The sequence below is a fragment of the Numida meleagris genome, chromosome 4 (genome assembly GCF_002078875.1).
Source record: "Numida meleagris isolate 19003 breed g44 Domestic line chromosome 4, NumMel1.0, whole genome shotgun sequence".
Taxonomy (NCBI): domain Eukaryota; kingdom Metazoa; phylum Chordata; class Aves; order Galliformes; family Numididae; genus Numida; species Numida meleagris.
The window spans coordinates 25,134,776-25,159,464 of NC_034412.1; the positions used below are offsets into that span (position 1 = coordinate 25,134,776).

Sequence of the window (24,689 nt, forward strand, 5' to 3'; positions counted from 1 at the left end):
AAAGGACAGAGTAAGTGGAGAGAGTAAGCAAAGCAGTAAATGTCTATACATGATGAGTCAGTTCTGAGAGGCAGCCTTTTCTCACCATGCTGTGGAGGGACACTGGGCCTTGGGAGCTGCCTTTTTAGGCACAAAACTGACTATAACCCTCATGCTTCTGTCTTCGTTTGGCAGAGGCTACCCAAGGCACTAACACAGCCCATCTGGGTATCTCTAAACCACAAAGACCCTTTAGCAGGAAGCACAACTGTCACTGAAAGAAGAGAATCCCACATGAAAGGTGAAGATGGAGATAAGCAATAACATGCATCATCAGCATGCTTGTCAGCTGTGCATGCTGCAGATGGAGAGGAAATCTTTCATCCCAGAGAGCAGCACTGTGGCAGTAACATCAATGTGCCTGTCATCAGCAGCAAGACCAGAAGCCAAGAGCAGTGGACCAGGCTTGTCTGTGGGAGGACAGCATGGGCCCTTGGGATAGGAGGAGCACTGAATGGCATGCCAGCCAGCATTCCAACTTGGATAACTGCGGCCATGAGGATTTGAACAGAATGGAGGTATGTAGAGCTAGGTAGTATGACCACCTGTGTTCCTTTCTCACAGGTTTATGAGAAGACACACACACACCAGACAAAAAGAGAAAAAGCACGCTGACCATGAACTCTCCTTTTTGATAGCGTATACGTACCCCATCAAAGCATGCCTGTGAATGACACTATAAATATAACTGCAGCAGAAAATGTGGAAAAAAAATCTTTTTTTCCTTTCTTTTTTATTTTTGTTTTGTTTGTTTGCTTCATGAATTTGATAACATAAGCTCAGGAGAGCAATCTACACATAGCTGACAGGGACTTCTGTTCATGCCATTCTGATCGGTGTCAGTCAGCGTCAGCCAATTACTGATCCAAACAAACTTCATTTATCCGCATCTATTTTTTTCTCCAATCAAATTATTTCACTTACATTGCTTGAAAATTAGTAGATATGATACTGATACCTTGTAACTGCTTTGCACACACATATTAAAGACTTATACAAAATTAGCAGGATTCCAGCTACTGAGGGAAATGCACAGCATGAACTCATACTGCCTTCACACAGCTAAAAAAATATGCCTTTGCTGAACAGAAATAACTCTGAAGTCTACCAGCTTTATAATTTATATGTGTTGCTAATATCTTCTGAAGCTACTCTCCAGAGGACTTTTTTGTCTCCTTCTGATTATCTTCACACTGAGAAATCAACAGTTCCTGAATTATAGCACCCATAACACATCTGACAATTCCTCAAGAATCTAAGACTGAATATTTTTTTGAATGAGTTTACTTATAGTACTTGTACTTTGTAGAAAGAGGTATTAGCATTGCAGTCCTATACTCTAAGTCACCCACATCTATCAGTGCTGCTAAATTGCCAGTCGCCTTCCTGGACTCCACTGTAACAGGAAATTGAATAAGAAATTAATCATTAAGTTAATGCAGGCAACTAAATATAAGGGTCTCCTCAAAGGTTAAAGAGCTGCTCTTATACTTTCATCTCTATCTCAATGCCCAAATATAAACAGCTTCCATACTAGCTAATCTACAGGAATTAATAACTGAAAGACTTTAAAATTCATTTCAATAAGACTGGGAAAACAGGTCAATAAATCAAGTCTTTTATCCACCTGCACCAGGCTTGTTCTAAAGGCTGTTCCACATGTATGAATGATTAGCAGCAGGTGTAAAATAGCTCCCCCAAGGGTTACTACTGGCAAGTCCAATTCACTTGTGGATCTTCCTGACAACAGCACATTAATTGCCACACATTTGAGACCTAAGCTCCTGACATCCAAATTAAGGGTATGTTAAATCTGTTTCCATTAACAGACTTTGAATGACCTCAGACAGTAGTTCAAATTGTGAGCAGCTTTACCAGATATCCAGATGTTTTTCCGTAAAGGACAACGAAGGAAAAAAATAGGTGCTGTTGCCCTCTTTTGCTTTAAACTTGTATATTTCTTTCAATATACGTTGTCCTACAGAAATATTGAAGATTGGGTAAGTGCAGCATTTTGAGATCCTGTGGCTCAGAGGGCTAAATTAATGCCACCAATGAATGTTGTGTTCTGCTTTTCAAACAAGTGACTGTACCTCTTCTGGTACTACATTAGACAAGAATATAATTATGAAAACAATAATGTGTGCCTCAAACACAGTGAAAAATACAGGAAGTATATTTGGTGGAAAAAGACAGAAGTGAAACGATGTGGAAGGGAAGAAACTCCACTGATATAATTCAATGACTGCTCAGCCAGATCTGTTATTTAATTCAATAGTAAGCACGGTCTTGTTTCCGTCAGTGACCTGTGTCCAAATCCTGCAGCTCTCACACTTGGATCAAACCTTGGCAATCACACTGTCTTTAGACACAGGATTGTTGCGAGTCCAAGGAAGGCATTAGCAGCATACAGCAGAGGAATATCTGAGCACTGGTGTGAATTGTAGCATCTGAAATTGCTCTTCCAGACAGTTTGACTTTATAGCCATTTCTAGAATAAGAAAAAAAAATTTTCTATGTAGGGCTCTATATCTCTGGCACTAAGTATTTATAACTTTTCTTGTAAGCCAATCCTGTATTCTAGGTCTAGCAGGGCATTAAAAAGTGCTGCACATTTACTTCAACTGTAGATCACACATAGGAATCTTGAGACAAAAGGACAGTAACAGAGGCACACAAAGCAGCACACAGCAGTGCTGCTGCTTGCTTTCAGATTGTCTCGATTGTTTATCAACATTCAGAAAGAGGTAGTGGGAAGAACAGAATTCAGCTGAGGAGCACACACCATCGAAAAGGTTATATTATCAGTAATTCTTGATACAGTATATAAAACAAACTACATCTTATCATCAGATGCCGGAGTAGGTTATGAGCATTGTCATAGGAATTATCATAGCATGTGTGAAGAGGACTGCAATAGTGAGCAAAAGGCTTTATGCAATGCTTCTAACCTCCCTCCCCATGATGTACATGCTATGCCTTTTCAGGCGTTCTAGATAATTCAGCTGGCAATAATGATGATTACCTGAAGCATCAGAAATGGGCACAAACCAGTAAAGTCTCATTTGCAAGGCATTTCAATATTTAAGTCAAATAAGAACTGTGTCAGTAAGTGACATAAATTCTACATTCATCATTGCTGTCTAAATTACACTACTCATTACCTTCCAATATGCCCACAAGCATAAAACCTGCTATTATAAGAAGTTTAATTTGTTGGAGATCTGTATATTTGGTAATAGTTCAAAAAGCAAACCACAGTATTTGCTTTTTATTTTTTCCTAAAGAGAGCTGCTTTTTGTGACTGAGATAAAGGATTAAGTGAAGTTACTTCTACAGCTCTGTTGATCACTGGCACATCATGAAAAGAAAACCTTTCGTGGAGCTTTAACTGTGGTCAGCAAATACCTCTCATCTTGCCAAGGGAAACTAGCTTTTTTGTTGCAGTGCATCTAGAGCAATGATATCTTTCTCCGGTGCCTTCTGGTAGACTGCTGAAACTACAGATTTAGTACCCACTCATCAGTTCAGACGTGATTACTTATACTGATTCCAGAGCAGACAGAAGACATGCCACAGCACACAATAGAGTTAAAAAATGCTTTGGTAGGAAGAATATCACTTACTACTGCTGTTTCCGTGGCCAAAACCTGTAACTGACTGGTTACTTCATGCAGTTGATGAGAATCTAATGAACGCCATAATAACAGAAGCTGGAAATTGAATTATCTGGAAAATGCACAAAAGAACACCAGTAGTTGAGTCCTTACTAGGAATGCTCCAGGTTTTAAATCTGATTCAAATATTAAGTCCAGAAAATAATCAATTAATTATCCACTGTAACAAAATACAGACCACAGAAACTCAACCCAGAATTTCTTCTATAAATACACAACAGTACAAGAAGCCAGGAAGGGCGAGAAACCTCCTACCATCAGTTATGCAGTAAGTAGTTGATAAGGGTCAGCTTGAATCCTTCTCTTCTTTGAAGAGGGATATTGCTTATGCTGTGCAGTATCTTATTTGTATCCACTTGTGTGGACAAGTAAATGACTTGTCCCATTCACTACAGTCTGCATTCAGCATTCTTTCCACTATACTTCTTGTAGATAACCTGGAAGTACTGAAAAGGAAGATGATGTATCAAATCTGTCCTCTTATTTTCTAAGAACACAGTATGACTTATCTTATAAGAAAGCAGACTTGTTTGGGCTTCAGCCTGATAGCAATAAGGAGTTTTAGGCATTTATCATTCCAAATCCAGTGCTCCTTGAGAACTAGAGAAAAAAAAAAAAGGATTTCTAAAGACTTCAAGTATATTTTTCCTCCTACTTCAGCTATAAACAAAGTACTAGAGCAGAACTATGGTTCTCAAATATCTGTTCTCAATAATCAAGCTATCTTATCTCCAAGACAGCAGTGTCTGAGCATTTCTACTTGATGAAGACGACTCTGTTATTAAGAAATAATGATCAACATCGAGTACATACTGGAAATTAATAACTAGCACAGGACATTTTTTGTTAATGCATTTCAATTGGCGTATTAGCGGCATTTACAGAAGATTGGTAAGGCAGGAAAAGACTTGTTCACTTGCTTGGATGGTGTTAGGAAGTCATTGTCCATCTAAGATGGCCTGTGCTACCACAGCTGAGATGGGTGGCCCATGGGAGTCCATTTCCATCATTATCCAACACATGAACAACCAGGCACCTTAACAGGCTAAATTCCAATCAGATACATTGGTTGCATGACCTCTTCCAAACTCCAGTTTCAGCCTCACTGAATTTTTCCTTCCACACCATTGTCCTTTCCTGTATTTTTTGAGTTCTTCCAGTAAGTACCATAGCAGGTAATTTTCAGAAGAAAATGGTGAATTTGCTAATAAGCCCCAAGTCCAGAATTCTATTTGCCTGAAATAGGGTACTTCATGTACTTTGGGCTGCCAAAAATATAAAGTATGTCCTTGAAAGTACTTGAATTTATGTGAAGAAAGTGCCTGAGGAATTTATAAAGCCTTTTATGTAGTACGTATTAAAGCATTTTAACGTAATATAAATGATCACAAGAATATTGTTCATCCCCTCTTAGTTCCTGAACAACTGTAAGAGCAGTTTGAAAGAGGAAGAATTTAGTGAACCAGGTCTTGAATTAAACCTACGTAGTTCAGAAAAATGAAGGAAGACTGCATGAAATTCAGAATATTCATTTCAGGTTCGGTTTTGACATAAATATGAAACTGTTGTTTTAAATTGCACATTATAACTGCTAGCAGCATACCTCACAGCATTTCATTTTAAGCAGTCAGGAAAAAATAGTCAGAAGTTAGGAAGCTACACTTCTGAAGCTTCCTATAAGGCTGTACATAAAATTAGTCAACTTTCTGCTACACGAAATGAAAGATGAATTTACATTCACTTCCTGGTCAGAAAATAGTTCAGAATAGAGTGATCAGGTAGCAGCAGGGAACAGAGCACGTGAAATAGAAACACAGTCCTTAATTGCATGTGAAAATATTTGCAACTCCACTGCTGTTCTCATCTTTAACTTGGAAGGCTGTGAGCAAAGAACAGACTGCTGAAAATAATTTTATGCTGTTAGGTTTTTCTATTGATTTAGAAACTCTGAAAAAGAAAACAAAAAAAGAAAACCAACAACCCTTAAATTACCACAGATAGAACTTCTGAACATCAGCAATCAAAAGATTTGCAGAAGTTATGGAGTTACCTACAACTATCAACTTCCTCATTCAAAGTAATTCAGAAGTCAGTATCAGAAACATCTTCAGCAACAAGGCTTCTTCATTGATGTGAGGTGTGATTTGTAGCATTAGGTTACCTGACCTGCTGAGAGACCAGAAATGTTTCCATACCCTGAAAAACCTACAGATTTCATAGATTCAGTAAGTGCTACTCGGTAAAAGTTGCAGATGCATTTGAAATGCTATAGAGGGATGCAACTTTTCATTTTCATGTTCTATTTCAGAAATCAGAAGCGTTTCATTTTCATCTCACTTTCAGTGTCCTAGATATTCTATCACCATCCAAAAATCTGTGATTTTTTAAGCTATATTTCTCCTAGAAATGCATAAAAAAAAGCTGCATTCTGTTTTAAGCCATGCTCTCCAGAATATGAGAATTTCAATAGAAGAAAATATTAGCTGGAGGCAACAAACTGGAATAGCCTCTTTTCACTAGATACTGTGCCAAACCACAGAGAGATCTAATTGGTTTTGCATCACTAAAAGATATTTCCTCATGTAGATCTGCAGCTTCAACCAAAACTCATTTAAAGGTAATTGCAGCCTAGCTAACCCCCAGCATTGAGCATCTTGTATCTCCAGTACTTACTGATCAGAAATAAAACTTTGCTTCTCAGTCAGTAAGCAATATGCATTCAAATGTGAAAAAAAATATTACCTATGTGCTAGAGGTGAGTCCAGCAGAGTACCTAAGTGTTCAGGGAACAAATGCACACGCCTACCATAGGATGAATCACCCCTTCCTCCCTGTTGCAAGTGGAAGGAACGTTTTTACATGTGGCATGCGGAGTTCTCACTCTCCTTCCTGTGTTCCTTGCACATGCATAGGCACTGTTGTGCCATCACATATATTTTAAAGGGATGGAATGGAGGAATGATTTCCTCCTTCTACTGCAGTTCATTGACAAGACCCTGATCCTCCACATTTTAAGAATGGAAATGTGTGAGAGCAAACAGTGTGAAAACTGTGTCTTTGACTGCAACGGAGCTGCCAAATAATGCATTTGATACGTAGCATGACCTTTATCTTCATGTTTTCTTGAAATTTATTTATAGCACATGTTTTGCTACAGCACATATCTGAGATCTGTAGGCACTTCAATAAGCCCGTTAATACTATTGAGTTTCTATAAGCAACTGAAATCTTGTATTTGATTTTTACTTTACAGAGTCACTTCAGTGATCTCCTCTTCTTTGACTTTAATGTTTTCAGATTTATCTCTTTGACTTGGCTTGCTAAAGGCTAAAGTAAAAGCCATTATGATCTACAGCACGTAATTTATGTTCCAACCAGTCAGCACCCTTGGGCAATGCAAGTTATCAGAGACAGCTGTTAACACTTAGTAGAAGTTCATATTAATCAAAACATGTGTACAGGTGTATACGCACAAGTTTTCATAACAGCTGTTACGTCTCTGTGTTTCCTTAGGTGAAAAAAGACATTTAGGGAAAATAAAAGGATCCTTTGCATTCCTACCTGTACATATCTAGTCAATACATTAGGCACACGTTATCTACATACAAAATTTCTAAGCAACACAGATTAAACCACACAGGACTTTCAAGGTCAAACAATCCCAAAATATCAATACCTTTAATTTTATCTAGAAACAGCCTGAGGCAAGCTAGGCAACATCACTGTTGACAAAATAAAAACTATATCAAACATGCATTTCTTCACATGGGATAGGTGATACGTGCTCCATCTCCATCATTTTACAGTGTAATTGATAAGCCATTGGTTTACCCAAGGTAAATAAAAGTCAGTCATCTGAATAAATATCTCAGGCTTTTTAATTTGAAAAGCTCACCCACTGCTTCTAGAATAGAAATTTCTACAGGCCAGCTTCTGCACCAGCTTCTGCACCATTTTCATATGTATATATATTTTTATAGCTACATTAAAATTAGATTGAACTCTGCATTTTGTTGCTGTTGTTATTTTCATGTTCCATATTTTTACTTGGATATGAATGTCCAATTGTTTGTGAATGAAATTATTGATTACTCTGGCAGACGATTCCTGGAAACAGATTTTTCTGTCTGATTTATAGTACTAAATGTGCCTGAGCATGTCAATTTTTTTTCTTCATTCAGTTATCTAAGCAAAAAAGATTTATAAAATAATAATTTAATGCCAAGACAAATAAACAATATCTTTAGAACTACTGACAAAGCAAAACAACGTACTGCATTGAACATTTTCCCCTTAAACTTAAACAAGGTATTTAGTTTATTTGGGGACATTGTAATACCAACAGTATGCTGAAGTCTCAAGATGGAGATTATGAGAATTATGGAACTGGTTGAATTCTTACATTTTTGACAGAAACCGTTAATAACATTCTCCCATTAGCTGATGTAACGTGATGGAAAACACAGCCATGACAGCAGAGTAGCAAGGTCCTAGGCTGCAGCAAGTGAGAATTTGCTCAAATGCAACAGCTGCGGGCACAGAAATAACAAAAAGAGGCTGCTTACCCTCAGAAGGCCTCAGCTACGCAGGGATCTCCAGCAAGATCCCCTTGCCTCCAGTGCCAACCCTTAAATGAGGTCTGGGAAGGGGTGGATCCTGGCTCCGCCTCTTCCAGTCACTCAGGTGCATTGCATCCACCAGAGATCCCCTGTGTTGGCACTGCCTTCCCACCAAGTGCTCACTCACTGGTTCAAGCCATGATTTAGCATTTCTGCTACAGCTGATGTATTTATTTTGATTAGCTGACTCATTAACTGGTACTAGTAATGCATTTCCAAGTATAATTTTCAGTGGAAGAGTTATTTTGTACCAGTTTACATACTACAAACAACACATGTATCTGAAGATCGAGCAATTTTGTAATGGAGATGAGATACACAGCTCTAAAGGCAGCAAAGCTAGATGAGTGAACAGTCTTATTTTAACATTCATAAAGCTATCCACCAAGGTCATTGACTGCACAGAAAAGTCTGGTATGGTAAGTGCAAGATAAAATTTGTAGGAAAAGGAAATATTTTATCAGAAACACTGATACCTTTGAAGACATGTGGATGGGATTTCTGGTGCTCTTCTGTTGATTGTAAAAGAGAGTGGAGTGTAGTGACAAGCCAGTCTTTTCTTTCCAGCTGGAGAAGCTTGACTATCACCCATCACAACTTCCACACCTAAAAACAGATCAACGTTATCATTTTTCTATAATCTGGTGTGCATTTGTGACTAGAACTCTCATAAAGTCACTCTGAATTTCCATGCAGCTGTGACTTAGTCCTTAGATATACCCATGGAATGTGACGCCAGTGCACAATCATTCATCAAGACATGCCTTCCAAGCACTAACAAGTGATACTGTCAGCTGAGCCATGCTGTTTAACTGCTTGATCACTTCATCCTACCAGAGTTATATGCATTTTTATCCTGCAAGTTCTTTATGCCTCTGTCCTTCCTTATACAGAATTACCAACTTCTCCTATAGTCCTGTCTCCAGCGTATCAAGGCACATGGGAAATAATCCAGGCAATTCAGTATTCATAACCTCTTTGTGTGAGTAACCAAGGATCCTAGTCTAGATCAGGGCTTAGACCCCCTTTTGCACAGCCAGGCCAACAAATAGATTGGAAATTGTAGTTTGTTATGTTGTAATTCACATATATGTCAAATTAGACAGAGGCAGCAACAGGCATCCATCAGTGCTAATTTGCACAGAGGCCCTTCATGGTTTACCCCTACATGGGTGATCATCAGCAGTAACCAACTATCCACTGCTTCAATGTGTACTTTACAGTACACTATATATTACATGTACTCACTAAACCTTAGCAAGTATTTTGTCAAACAGTTTACAATAAATATCTTGATGTTCTAGTAATAAAGTTATGCTTGAGGCTATCACAGCTGTGTTTGCCTGAAAGTATGAAGCAGATTGCCCTGATAGAGCTCCAGCAGTAGCACTGGACTGTTTCTGTGCAGTGTGTGCATCTGTACAGACATGAGTAGGGCACAGAGCAGCTCAGCTGCGCACATGTAGCATACTAAGCCAAATACAGCCTCAACATTACTACAGTGTCTGACTTTAGTTTCAGTACAAAATATTTTTGGGGAAGTATTAAAAGCAAATAGCATGTGACCGAGGATCAAGAACCGTTCTTTGTCATCTTCAATCATTTCAATATAAACAGGTTCCTGCTCTCTCACCTTTTAAGAAGAGAACTATGGAAGCTAAGTAAAGATCATATGCTTCTGAAATATTGCGATTGTTCACTATTTGACTTCATAGTTCAAGTATTATAAACATGGTGACAAAAAATAATTGATGTAGCCTGTGCAGATGCATTGTTCTACATTATTTAAAGCATGGCATTTGTAGGTACTTTATCTCCCATTGTTACAAATAGAATCCAAGATGACTGAAAGGAAAAGTGAGTAGAGAAAGGTGATTATAGTATTTCTTTTTTCAGTTTGTTTAGTTAGTGCACCAGACAGCAGCTTCTGTACAGATTACTCATGCTGAAAAAGATGAGGTTGTACAGATAGGCAATTACTATGATAAAGCTTCAATCAGTAAGCCGTAGGCTCTGTATATAACTCCTGTTCTCTCTTTGACTGCCCAGCCCCTTATGAAGTCATGATGGCAAGTAGCCTGCGTTTACAGTAACTGGCCCTCACTCTAGTCCTGGATGCTGAACTGAAGGATTTCCTGCAAACTGCTCTGTGCATGAAGTTAAAGCTCAGTGGACTGTTCCCCACCTGCTCTCCATTGGGCAATATCACTCCCTACTAAAACCATGGCTGAAGAGGGCTCCTCAAGCCAAAAACTTGCAACTGCTCTGGGACAAACGTGTGCAACTAACCAGCTGTCAATAATAAGAAAACTGAACAGAAAAAAAATAACCAAGAAAAATCCCCAGAACTTGACCTCACTGCACCATGACCTGTAGCTTCTCTCAGGCTATCCCACTGCCTGGTGGGTAACACAAAATGCTTCCAGGCCATTTCACTTTGCTTCATTCCCAGCCTGTCTTGTCTGCATATGGTAGTCACAAAGCAAGGTACTCGGACTCTAGGCCTGGAGCTCTATATTGTGCTCATGCCTGCCACATTGCCAGCCCATTTTGATTTGCTCAAATTTTTCCACCAGATTTAAAATGTAGCCTTCTGGTAATGAAGCACTGTAGCCTACTTATTCAGCCTAAGTTCAATTCACAAATAATTTAGGTGAAAACTTGGTCCTGTTTCATATTAATCTTCCCTGAAATCTTCATTACCCCATTTTGTTACTTGGTAATAAACCAGGAAACATGTCCGGTACCTGTGAGAATAAAGAAGGCCAAGTAACTTTTGCTTTCAACCACATTTTTTTTCCCCCACTACAACAGTGCAGTTGTACTTCTTTATCTAATAAAAATTTCATTAACTGTCAACTGTGACATGGTAGTTATCAATAGAGTAGAGCAGATTTTTATGAAATCAATTGTTTGGATTCTTTCCTTCTTAATAAAGATGTTAAGATTTAGTAACACAGAGGAAAGAATCCAGAGTTCCTATCATTATCCTTAAAACCAAGAGGCCAGCAGAAAACACTTGTTGAGTTTTTAATTAAAATCTTATGAGTGCTAGAAGTATTTCTAGCACACATCATCATGGAGAATAAGATCCTTGAGCATCTTGGCCTTTAGCTCATTTTTCTTTTTTTTTTCCCCCCCCTGAAGCGGTCTCCTTAGATTTTTCATTTAGTGTATCATTCTGTCCTTGTAGGATGCTTTTTGATCACTGACTAGCCTCACCACTTTTGACTCTGACATTTGATTTACAGCCTTCCTGATCTGCAAAAGTCCGCACTAAACAAGAGACTCCTATTTCAAGAGCTTGTTTCAGGCATGTCTACCTCCAACAGCATTGCACCCTTCAGTCTTATCTAGTTAGCAATTCTCTATAGAGCTTACATCATAAAATCATCAAGTTCGGAAAAGACCTCCAAGATCATCTCCTGGAGTTCTGCAGTTCAGCCATTCTTGTCTCCCTGATCTGTACTTTCTTATCAAGTGATTTTTCCAGAGCTTCCTCCAAATCACTGATGGAAACACTGCATGTATGTTTGAAAGAAAATAGACTCAAAAAAATCAATGAAGAATCCTGCTTGAGATAGCCTTTGACTTTGAAAAACTGAATTCCTGCTCTAAATGTTTCTCACCAATTCTACATTTTCTAATAGACTCACCTACTGCATATTTTCTATAGTAGTTAGACATAGTGAGGGAGCATCAAGATTTGTAAAAGTAAGATGATTTGTTTCCCTTATTATTAGGGCTTCTCCCTTATTCAGACTGCCAGGGAAGAAAATCAAATTAACTCAACATGCCTTGTTACTATTACATTCATGATAGTTGCTACCCATCTCTTGATGATTTTCTAGGGGCCTAAAATCACTTGTTTATTTTGGTATTCTTCCAGGATCCAGTTGTGTTGATAGCTATATAACTCTTTGGTTGCTGTTTTTCCACTGTCTTTTACAAAATAAGCTCAGTGTTAGGGAGATTTTGAAAAGTTTCCTAGACTCCACAAGCACCACTAACAGTTATGATTAACTAAAGCAATTTGTCTATTACTTCTAGCTTACATTTCATCATGTCCAGCCAAACTGAGACTATATAGTGTAAACCATCACTAACCTATTCATTCAATATAAAGATATCTCAAGTCTTGCCCTTTTGTGTATTTTAATGCAAGGTTTTGCTACCTTTACTTAATGAAGGGCTGGAGCACCTCTCCTATGAAGGAGGGAACTGGGCTTGTTTAGCTTGGAGAAGGCTCCAGAGAGACCTTATTGTGGCCTTCCAATACTTGAAGGGAGCATATAAACAGGAGGGGGTATGGCTGTTTACATGGGTGGATAGAAATAGGACAAGGGGGAATGGTTTTAAACTAAGACAGGGGAGGTTTAGGTTAGATATCAGGAGGAATTTTTTCACTCAGAGGGTGGTGACGCGCTGGAACAGGTCGCCCAAAGAGACTGTGGATGCACCATCCCTGGAGGCATTCAAGACAATGCTGGATGTGGGTCTGGGCAGCCTGGTCTAGTGGTTTGCAACCTTGCACACAGCAGGGGGGTTGAAGCTAGATGATCATTATGGTCCTTTTCAACCCAGGCCATTCTATGATTCCATGAAATTTGCAACCTCCCCTCTTTCTTCATGGTGCATACATTATACTAGATCCATATGCATAATCTAAGAACTAGTCTAGCAGATACACTGAATAACCTTCCCCTGGTAAGTGTAGTTCCTTGTTCTATTCTCAGATGTTCCCACCTCTGTTAAGCTTGCCACTCATTTGCATGGGCTAAACAGATGAGATCTGTACAGGAAGGTGTTCCAGTCTGGTTTGGGATAATAGTTACAGTGACTTCAATGTCTTCAGTGCCTACAATATATACATATATTAATAACAATATTTATAACATCTGACTGCTAGAATTATTTGAAACTTAGGAGCTTATTGTTTTGGTGCACGTATTCCTAAGAAAGCTGCAAAGTCTGAACAAGTTAAATATAGAGTTGTGACACATAAGAATACATGCACATCCCCAAATATCTTAGCATTTTCTTCAGGCTGAGAACAGAGGGCTACATTTCAGTATAGCATCTGTGCTAATTATATTCTATGTTTTCTGCATGTGACTCTGCCTGATGCCTTAATCATTCTTCTGTTTGGGAATTCATAAATTTGACTGTATGGTTCATTAAAGACATAACTATGGCTGCTGTTTGTCAATATTTATTCTGAAAGGACTACTGATCTCATTACATGAAAGGACAAGATCATCAGAACCTGCTGCATTGCATCCATCTTCATAACAGTTAACAGACAGCTTCTCAGACAAATAACTTAGCACTGTGGCAACATAAGCAGAGATAGAACAGATGAAGGAGTAGATCTGAAGAAAAAGAATTCAACTCTCTATTTCTCCTTCCTTTGGGGCAGATATGTTTCTGCAGTAAGAAAGTAATAAGTACACAAGTAATTACGCTCCAAATGTCATCTTAGGTGGATTTTGCTAACAACTTCCTAGCGGTCAGCTTCACCATTTTTGTATCTATTAGCGCTGTCAACAACTGACTTACCTGCATTTTTTAATGTATGAAAATACTGACAGAAAATGAGTCAGTATATATAATATATAAGAATGTGTTGCATTCTTATTGTGTTGCAGATGTGTTGCAGCAGAAGGTTCCATCATACATACCAGAGCCATTTTACAACTAACAAACATCTGTTTTCACAAACCCTTCCAACTGCCCTATTTCAATAGCTTCTCTTCTGAAATACGAGATCCCAATTATAGAACACTGCAGTCTAACTCCACAGAAATCAACTTCCATTTAATATCTGCTAAAAATATGTTGTCACACTCAGCCTTGAAGAAATTAGTCTCAAAAACAATGAAGTGCCTTACTTAGCACAAAATTCAATTTATGGACTGCACACATCCTGTCACACTATTCTCATTTTTTGTTACTACCTTGCCTAACACAGAAATGAAGCAAAAGCATATAACAAATGTACCTTATTTGCCTAACTCTGGTTGAGTGTTGGACAAAGAATGCGGACTATTCCAAACATCTGACAGTTCCATTTGACGGATCACTCACTGTACGTCTCTAGCAATGAATATAAAATTGGAATTTCAAATGTTTCAGAAGGCAGCATTATGTTATCTGCTCCGTGCAAAGCTCTAAAATCTCTGTTGGAGAAGTCAACAAAAGCATTCAATTTAATTTCATGCCTCCTATGATCACACAGCTGTGTGATATGATACCACTGAAATAACTTTTCAAGAAATGGAACAACTCCACACCTTAAAACTCAAAAAGCAGTAATAAATCTTAAGGATTCAATTTGTTACAGGTGTTAGATATTACAGCAACACAGAGCACTGCTCTGAATATTGCAAGAAAAACAGGACATGAGAAAAATGCAATTTCTAAACAGTTTCTGATTATCCTTTTTTAGAAAAGAACAAGCTACATGAGTCAGCTAATTTAATCTTAAATTTTCTCCCTAGTATCTTTCAACCTTTTTTCTCCATTCTTCAGTAAGTCTTACCGCTAATATAAATCAAGCAAGTAATTCAGAAGGTACATTATCCTCCAATCTTATTAAATTATACATTTCTCTGGCACATCAAGTACTAGCTGCTATTGCAGACAGGATACAGGATGCTGGATTCAATCTACCATGATAGTTTCTAGTCTTGTTTAAATATTCTGTGGCAATCCCTCAAAATTTACTTGAGCAACCAAGCAGTGCAACTGCACTCTTATCACAGAACATATGCTTACCTTCATTGCTGGCTGCTGATAACGACAGTCAATGTCTCCCACTCATCATTCTTTTGCATTTCAGAAGGATGGTGTTAATTCTGTGTTTAAATAAAACTGCTAGACAACTACAAAGAATTGGCACAAACAAAAAAAGGGCATAATATTTCAGAGCCAAACTATCAACTGAAGGAGAATGTTTTCCCTATATTAAGGTAACTACTTGTTTATGAACAGTTAATTATCAAAGCATGAGCAAGCCCAATTTGCCTTCTCGAAAGAACATGGCTGTGTCTACTTATGCCCAAAAAAACAAAACAACATAGCATTTCCTAAAATAATTTTGTTCAGTCATTTATTCATGAGGAAGAGCTGATGTCAAAAGTAATCAAATTATGAACATCTTGGCCACACAATTGACAAAAAGATGCAAGAAAAAGAATAGTTTAGGAGTCCAGATAGCTAACTCAAGGTCCTCCTCAGATACAAGATAGCTAAGCTCAAGATATTCCTCAGATAAAGCGCTCCATAGGATAGGAATTTTGGCTAAATACCTAATCTATACCACAGTCTCTGCAGATAAACTGATAAATAGGAATAGAGATTTCTTGCAAAAATATGAAGTATAAACAGAAATACATGTTTATCTTCCTGCACGCCTAGAAACTGCATTGCTCTGCAAGGCTTATTGAAGAAGTCATTATTTTTATCTTCATCAGCTAATATAAAGGTCATTTCCAGGAAGTAGGAGAACAGCAAGGGCTTCCATTCTTGTGACCACTGTAACCCTTAAGCATGAGGGACTCAAATAGTCACATGGCTTTCAGGACCCAGAACAGCCCTCAAACAGTTGAGAAAGGAAGCACTTGATATGTGGTTGAAAGTTGCAGCCAGGAAGTTGCTATGGTAAGGGGTCAGGATGGAGGACACTGTGCTATGTATTGACTATGACGGATACGTCAAGCCCGGAACCCACCATGCCTCTCAGCAAATATGTAGCATCTATTCACATGTGCTCATAAACATTACAGCTGCTCTGTGAAGAGTTCAGAATGGCAGGGCTGAGATATGAGAAGTAATTATCCTCTGGTTGGCTGCTCTTATGTTTCATATTTTTGCCTCACTCAGACTTACCGTGCACTCTGCTTTCTTTCTGTAAGAGATAATGACTGGAAGGCTAGACAACCATACCCACATTTAAGAAAATTCAGTTAAGTTTCCAAAACTGTTTTTATCATAACTACAATCTGGATGTTCCGATAATAGAGAAATCAGCCAAACTTGGCATATGACAAATTATTTTTATGTTGCTACAGAAAAAATAAAAAATGTTTAGATAATAAACACAGCTTTAAGCTTCCTGTGACCACAGAGCTAAGCAAACCCTCCTCACCAATGATATTACAGAAAACAATTTGTCAGGATGGAGAAAGTTCAGTCTCTGCACAGTCAGACTGTGAGTCACTAGTATCTAATGTCACTTATATCTAACACACAGCCTCACAATTAATGAAATGGGAGTTGAAATCAGTATTAGATACATGATATCTGAAGATAAGCTAGTATCTCACCCAGGGATTCTCTATAGGTATTATGATGAACCAATTATCACCTACAGATGAGGAAATGATGAGGATATGATCATACCCCAAAACATGTCTCTCTTTCAAGGGCTTGGAACTGCAGTTAATCATGTCTACCCATTTAGGATCCACAGCCCAGAAGATCTAAGTTTAAAAAAAATTGCATTGAAGATGAGTGTTCTCATTTACTTATTTCTGTGTAAGAGATTTAGGCATTCTGACAGGTTATAGGAAATACAGGTTTAGAATATCTAGAATCTCTCTCTAGAATATCAGTGTGAGATGCTGTTAGGGAAAGCAAATGTGTCTGGCCTACCTATGAAATGTAATATAGTCTCACTATCAGTGCACTGAGCCTTTTACTTACTCCCACACAGGTCAGATGCACGGCAAACCATTTTGCAGAGATCATTTAAATACTGATAAGGGTACTAGGCCAGTGTACCCTAATTCTCACAAATGACCTATAGTTTCAAGCGTTTATTCAAAAGAGAAGCATTTCAGGAGGTCAAAAAGTATCATTCATCAGAGGTTTGGAAATTGCTGCTCTGTGAGTTTTATATACAGTAAAAGGATACAGAGTGATTTTCAAAGACTCATATCAAATTTCATTATTTTTCTGATGAAGAGGGTTTCTTTTCTTCCACAGAAAGAAGCATATCTTCTTTAAAGGATTTCTTAACTATTATAACATTTCATAATGAATCTGCTATTGAATTTTACACAATCATCCTAGGACTGTGAATAAGGATAACTGTTTACTTATCCTGGTATTCAGAATTTGATTGCTTTTGTACTGTTACATTTTATCACAACGAGCAAAAAATATCCCTCCCCCACCAAAATGAGGAAGAAGATTAAATTCCATTAAGTTTTGAACACTCATAAAGTATCATACTATCATGCTGAACATGAATTCTTAGTAGAGAATTCAGACTTTTCTATTTAGAAGGCTAGACATATTTCCTTAAAAATGACAAAGATGAGGTAGAACATATTCCCTTGCCTCTGCCACGTACCATCATATGTGATGGCAAGGCATGATCTCACAGGATACGTTGGGGAGCATCACCGAAACCTACAACAGCCACGCTTCATGGGACTCAGAGACATAACATCAGGCCCCTTGAAGAAAGAGATGAGGGGCAGCACCATAATAACAGGAGCACCTCCAGGTCCTGAACCTCCATTCCTCCTCCCACATCTCCATCAGGGTTCTGCAAAGCCCCGAGGAGCACATGAAGTTCTTGCCCTGCTGCAGAGGGGCAGGAAGAAGGCACACAAAGGCAAAGGAAAGGCAAGCACCACAGGGCCCCACACCCCTTCACTGTTTGCAGCAGAAACTTAGATTCTACTACAGCTCAACAGAAGGCAAGTTTTGCCCAAAGGCTTCCTTTGTGTAACTTATGGCATTGATTTTATCTTCATGATTCATTTACGGTGGCTATCTTCGTAACTGAAAAATGCATTGAAAATGACTGCAGTCTGCTCAGCAGCCAACTGCAGAGATGTTGTGTCCTGGAAGGCTACTACAGACAAAGGCTTCTTGGCTTGGAGCAGATGTTTTGAGATCATCAGTCCACTCCAGGAAATGTTTGCGCCTTGCTCAACAAAGACAAGTGCAAATGAAAGCCTTTGTAAAGACAAAATACCAGATATGGCTCAGTTATAATGTATTACACCTCTACTTTCCTACAAATAGCTTGAAAAATGAGTGAGGGGCTGAAATCTTCCTTGCTCATTAAAAAATATTCTTAAGTCCAACAAAAACATTAGCGTTAGTATTAACTGTCCAGATACCCCCAGCTTTAGTTGCTGTTGGGGAAAAAAAAAAGATGAACCGCTGACAATAAAAAACTCCGGAAAAGATACAATGAAAAGGAACAAAGCAAAACAAAAACAACCAAACAAACAGGTGTAGCAGAACCAGAACAAAAGCAACTGGGGTTCTTTGCTGAAGTCACTGTCATTCTGCACAGTTTAAGTTGTGACAAAGCTGTGAAGAATTAGCAGTGACGCAGAGCAAGGCCCCGCCCTGGGAGATATCACCTGTAGATATCTCTCCGCTCTCAGTCAAAATCTAGCTATGAACAGAGAAGCATATACAGGCAAAATTCCCTGGCTGAGAGCCAGAGTGTAAATTATTTGCAGTATGTCATCTCTACCAAAATAACTCTGCACAACGAAGGTCTGAGATAGAAGATGCTCCAAAAAAGGTGAAGCAGGGAATTGATAGGAAACTCCATCATCAGCAAGCATGAGTAGAGTCTATCTTTGTAGCACTCATAGTGCCGTGCCATATGGGCCTGAAAAAGCTCTCAGATGCAGCTGCTCACTTGTCAGTGCTGATCAGCACTGCAATACATACCTGCAAATTCCAGGATTGCAAATGACCTGACCTGGAGAGCAATGAGGTATAATCCTCAGGTAAATTTAAAGAGCCCAGTTCCCTGCTGATTTAAATAGGATTCAAGAGTCTCTCCAGCTCCAGACACTGTGTAGTGAGAAACAGCAAGGCAGAAAAACTAGGGAATGTGCCTTGCAGTGAGCACAGGCTCATCATTACCATCTATCAGTCTGAGGATCCTCAGCAGCTTTTCACTCTCTACAGCAATTAGAAAGACAGCTTTGTGGTAAAGTTAGGTATTTGCAGTTGAAGGAAATATTCTTCACTAATGAGGCTCCAGCAACTCCTATTCCACCTTTTTCTTCCCCTCTTCAAAGAATTTTAATGATGTAGATGCTGTTCTCTAGGGTAGAAAATCCAAAGCATGGCTAAACTATAGAAAGAGCATCCCCACTTTCTTTCCCCACAATGCAGATTCTTTACTATTTCTACTATTGCAGCTTGAACAGCGTTACTCAAAACAGCTTTCCATAAAACTTACCATTTTACTCCCCTTTTAATCTTGTTTTGTTTGACTGATTCGGAGTAAATAGAGCATGAGCTACAAAGCAAGAACTTTTGCTCTTTGTCAGCTGACAACAGCCAAGCTCAAGCACAGACCTGCTGCGCTACCTCCCAGACAGCCCCTCACATCTGAGCCTCCCTAACAGAGAATTGAGGGGAAGAGACATGCTTGGACAAAAGACTTGCTCTGGACCATTTAACCATCAAACTGAATGAGGAATTCAATTATTTGGTTACACTGCATTGAAATACATGAGCAGCTCTTCGCTGTCAGAAAATTGGACACAATTATTCCTCTTTTATTTTTGCTGCATTTGCTGTAATGTGTGCGTGCTGGCAGGAGCTTCTTGTAGGAATCATCAAGCAAATGAATGAGACACCTGGATGCACCTGGGTACTCCAGATTACAAGGTCCTTGTGTTCTTCCTGTTAGGTCATCCAGATGAAAACTACTGATTACCTTAGATGGAAATGTTTACAGGCAGGTATGTCTTGAAGTTTATGTGGCACTTCATGGAATAAAGTACCACTGTTACTTTATAGACTACAACCAAGAACCAAGATAAGGCATCTAACAACTCCTAACATCACAAACTCACACACTGCTCCAGCTAACAGAAGCACCCATTTGCCTGCACTTCTGCATGAACAGGAGCTGTGCTTTTGTAGGTGCCTGCACTCCAAGTTTTGGTGTTTGTTTTAGAAGTTCCATTTATGTTTGTTTTCCCCTCCTAGGGAATCATAACAAAACATTCTGAGCAGTGTTGTTACTGTTTTGTGCTCTATTGAAATAAGTGCAACATCTTCTGGAACACAGCTGTTTGAAGTTTGCTCCTGATGCCAGTATTATCCTGGAATATCTCTTGGAAAAACATCTATTTTCATATTTTTGGCGTTATTGGTAGCCATGGGTCTACAGGTTAACTGGAACGGAGGAACACACCCTTGTAATTTAGAATCATAGAATCATTAGGGTTGAAAAGACCTCTCACATATCATCCAGTCCATCTGTTCCCCCACCATCAATAATTCCCTGCTAATCCATGCCCCTTTGTACCACATCTCCACATTCCTTGAGCACCTCCAGGGTCAGTGATTCCACCACCTCCCCGGGCAGGTTGTTCCAGCACCTGACCACCCTTTTGGAGGAGAAGTTTTTTCCTAACATCCAGTCTAAATCTCCCCTGACACAACTTGAGGCCATTCCCTCTCAAACTGAACAGACAAATTTGAAACAGGTAGATGAGGTGCCCTGGGCTCTCCTCCAAACTTGTACATTCCTTGCCTCCAAGTCCCCCAGGTTCAGAATATCTTTAATAATTTACTTACGTTTTACTTACACCTTTGATTTTAACACAGTAACAAGTAAAACCATGGGGAAGGTTCCAGAAACATAGCCTTGGGCCCTTGGGTAATGACATCACTTATCCACCTGTGCTGTATTGGGAACTGTTAGTTGTATTCGCTTAGTTTCCTGCTGTTTTAACTTACGTAACCCAAGTACTAAGAAGGTGATGTACAGCCATAACCACATTTCTTATTTTACACCTAGTAACAGGACCACCGACCAGCTTGTAACTATGTGCAGGTTGTAGGGTGAGAAAGCTGAAACATTTGAATTTGCCTGACTTGAGGTCACTGGCAGAGATTTGCAGATAATTCATTTCACCAATCTAACTGAAAAGCATCACCTAAATTGAAATTTTAACATCAGAACAGGACAATAACATATACTGAATCTTGCTTCCCACCTGCAGCAAGGTATCATGTCTGCTGTTGCTCCTGTACCAAAACATCTTTATGTGGCAACACCTGATGTAGGAACTGCATGGAGAAATCTTCCTGTCCCATTAAGACTGACTTGGGTTAACATCTAAAGATCAGTGTGTGGCTGACTGTGTAACTGAACTCATTCTCAGTCTTCCTATTGCTTGTTCAAATGAAGGCAGCAGTGTCTGGGCTAGGTGTGCATCGCTTGCTGGCAACAAAGAATTGCATATCATCCTAGAACAATGTCCAGAAACTGCCTGGGCTAGAGAAGGTAATGCATCCAAGAGGACAGGGCCAAGCAGCTGGAACACTGACAGGCTTAGAAACTGGCTCATTGTTAATGGTTCAGGTACTCTGACTCAGATGTATTGATTCAGTGTGCATTTATCCAGATACAAAGCTCTGTTGTACAAAAGATTAAATGGTAACCAGTATTCAGATTCACCTGGATATTCTGCCCCTGAAGGAAGAAACAAACTGTTGTTCAGTCCAGGGGACTGCTGCAGTAGCAGTGGTAGTTACCTCTGTTCCTTATTGTCAATGGAATTCAGCTAATTGCTCATCTTTATGAGCAATTACACTACGCAAAGAGTGGCAAAGTACAGCCAAAGAAATAAAGCAAAAACCATTGATAGCAAGGAGGAAAAAAACAGCATACTTCTCTTAACATCTTTTAACACTCTCCCTTAGCCAGGTGTGCTGTGGAACAGAGATCCAGAGCACATCTCTAGAAGAGATCCTGACAATTCCCTTCTCGCAATAGGATGCCCCCACCTTTTAAATTACACATCGGAGTAAAAATCAACCTCAAAAGAGAACACTTGTCTCTTTGTGTTTACTTGACACCAACACACACAGCTTCCCTGGTCTCTGAAGATTTTCTAACCTTCTGGTTTTAAAGCTTTCTATTCAATAACACTTCAGCAAGTGAGAATCCTACTTTCAAGTTGCAGTGCACCTTCCAGGATGCTGTACTCTAATTTAGTGATTCCAAGTACTAGCTTGAATTTTAATGCTTGCTTTTAGCAGTTTCAACAGCTTTTTCCAGGTGACTTCATTGCAGATAATCTGTGGTTGCTGTTACACACTCAAACAATCACACTTGAGAGAGCATTTAAAGACCACAATCAAATCATGATTGCCTGATATCCTCATAGTTGCCATGCCATGTCTATCAAACCACAGACGATGCATGGTTATACGATTAGCAGAAGTACCCTTGCAGTAATGCCATTTTTGGAGAGCAGGCATTAACATTCAGGGCCAACATGTACAGCTTCTCCAGCAAGCACAGACACATTGTTTCTTCCCTGTGGCTTTTTCTTGTGTGGACAACTCCAGCCAGTCTTTGCTTAACCGTGTTTAATCCATTTTCTGTCATCCAGCATTTTAATCATATCAAACATTTTTTGCCTTAATGCTTTCTTCATTGTTTTTAGTTACTTCCTATTCCTATACTTTCATTTAATTAAAGCGTCCTTTTTGCTTTTCCTGTTAGAGGCAAGCACGTCCTGGGCAAGACTATGAGATTTACTCCATCATGTTTCCTGCCCAGCACTTCCTACCTTTTCCCCATGCGTGTCTCCCTCCCACTTATCTGCTTCCTTTTCAAAGCACAGAAATAACACTAGAAATACATTGACTCCATGGTTTATATGCAGGGGGAACAACACAGGAATTCTAGACTCCTTGCCTCTCTGAAATAACATACAAACAAGTATTTCCCATCTGGGAAACCAATACGGAAAAACAAGGCTGCTGTTAGTTACAGGAACAAATACACAGGCATAGTGGCAAAGGAAGTTGGATGGGACCGAACAGTACAGATTTGCAGCCTCTACTCAGTCCTTTTCACTGGTGTCACTGTCCTCGCTCCTCAATAGCCCCTTCTGTTGATCTCCATTTCTCATCCCCAGCATGAAACACTGGCTTCACCTGCATTCCCTGGGCATTGTCCATGCATTTCCTTCTGTTCGCAGCCTTCCACAGCACTCACATCAGGCAGCACACCAATGTCCTGAGACCACAAGAAAAGCCTAGATGAAGATAGCCCAAGAGGAACAGGATCCACACCACAAAACTTCCATCATGAAGAGCAAAACTCAGGTACACCTGAATACATAGCTGGAAAGCTCTTCTCCTGTTAGTCCCTCAGTTCCCACCTGGTAATGCCTCAATTCTCACAGCTGAGATGCTGCCCAGGAACTCACATCAGCTGTTCCCATCACCAGAATAGGGGCATCCTCCTCAAGTTCCTGTGGCTCATTTATGTATGTGAGTCCTCCAGCTACCGCTGAATGTAAATGACCCTATAAAGCATGTTTCTACTCTAAGTTACCTCTCCACCAAGGCAGAAAACTTCCTTGCATGAGTGTGGGATCTGTAACATTCCCATAGGAGCGAGGCAACTAAGCAGAGGAGTTCACCGCTCATGCTGATCTCCAGCCTCGTGCCCTCTTCTTCTCCATTGGGCCTTCTCTCCCTCCTGAAGTCAGCTCCAGGTTGCGGGATGCTGCCTCAGTCATATGTAGGCTTGGGTGACTTCCAGACTTCTCTTAAACGAGCAGTTTCAACCAGATTTTTTTTTTGGCATTGTATAATGAGTGTACTGGCCAGGCCACATTAATACAAGATCTGAGTGATATCACATCACAGTTCTATTAGACATAGGAATTGTTATTTTAGACACATACCTAATGTACTTTCAGTATGGTACTAAATGTTTGGCTTCCAGTTCTCCCTCTGCATCAAGCCTCTCTTGTCAGCTGGAAATGTGACCCTCAGCCACCACCGAGGGCAGCAAAAGGAGTGCAACGGTGCTCATCCCAGGCTGTAGGGAAATCAAAACCACTCCGAAACATGCATTTCCAGATCGTTCTATCTTGGAAGAAGTAAAGTAAGTTATTTTGATAGTTTCAGTCACAACAGACACTTCCCATCCATTACTGCAGAGTGGATCTGTGCTGCCCAAAGCATTCACTATACAGCAGCACTTAGCTGCCGGGCAGCACTTGGGGTAGTTGGGCACTGGTCTGCCTGGGCCTGGCCACACAAGGCTCTGTCTTCTATACCATGCTCGATACAAGCACAATATTTACTAGAAGTCCACCTGGGAGAGGGTGAAAGCCTGAAGGCTGCAGCAGGGATGAAATAAGACATACTGGTTGTTCATTTTTTTTCCCCCAATTGCATTCAGCTGTTCCAATTGCTCCCACCCTGTTTGCTCCATCCCTGCAGTGCAGCTGCACCATGGCTGCAAGCTAACTGCTCTTAGAGGCAGTAGGGGTACTTATAAATATCCATAAATGCTTTTAAGGTTCTCGGGCAGGCAGGT

The 24,689-nt window shown here is 39.6% G+C and overlaps 1 long non-coding RNA gene across 3 annotated transcripts; it reads right to left on the reverse strand.

Annotated features, from left to right (window-relative positions):
- Positions 777–23,596, reverse strand: LOC110398329. 3 transcript variants are annotated; one of them, XR_002438322.1, is made up of 7 exons: positions 23,518–23,596; positions 23,291–23,372; positions 8,812–8,941; positions 4,243–4,316; positions 3,972–4,162; positions 3,666–3,768; positions 777–2,530 (listed from the first exon to the last, which is right to left on the reverse strand). It is a non-coding gene; the product is annotated as an uncharacterized LOC110398329 (long non-coding RNA). The 3 variants fall into 3 exon arrangements; XR_002438323.1 differs by lacking the exon at positions 4,243–4,316; XR_002438324.1 differs by lacking the exons at positions 3,972–4,162; positions 4,243–4,316.